The sequence below is a fragment of the Eimeria mitis genome, genomic scaffold (assembly GCF_000499745.2).
Source record: "Eimeria mitis Houghton genomic scaffold, Emh_scaff5339, whole genome shotgun sequence".
In the NCBI taxonomy this organism is placed as follows: domain Eukaryota; phylum Apicomplexa; class Conoidasida; order Eucoccidiorida; family Eimeriidae; genus Eimeria; species Eimeria mitis.
The window spans coordinates 3,969-4,281 of NW_013573616.1; positions in this window are offsets into that span (position 1 = coordinate 3,969).

A 313-nucleotide genomic window follows, 5' to 3' on the forward strand; every position below is an offset into this window, starting at 1 on the left:
GTACCTCTGGTGAAGAGTTTATTTGCTGCAGTCCATACATCTGCTGCTGCTTTGATCTGCTGCTGCGATATTTTAATTTTATTAGAGGGGAGAGACAAATGCTGCTGCTGCTGCTGCTGCTGCAGCAGCAGACAGAAAGGAAGAAAAAAGGAAACAACCAGCTCGCTGCTGCGGCCTATAACACCCCCCAGAGCAGCAGCACCCTGCAGCAGCACCTCAGCTGATACAGCTGACAGCACTCTGCTGCTGCTGCTGCTGCTGCTGCTGCTCCTGCTGCTGCTGCTGCTGCTGCTCCTGCTGCTGCTGCTGCTGC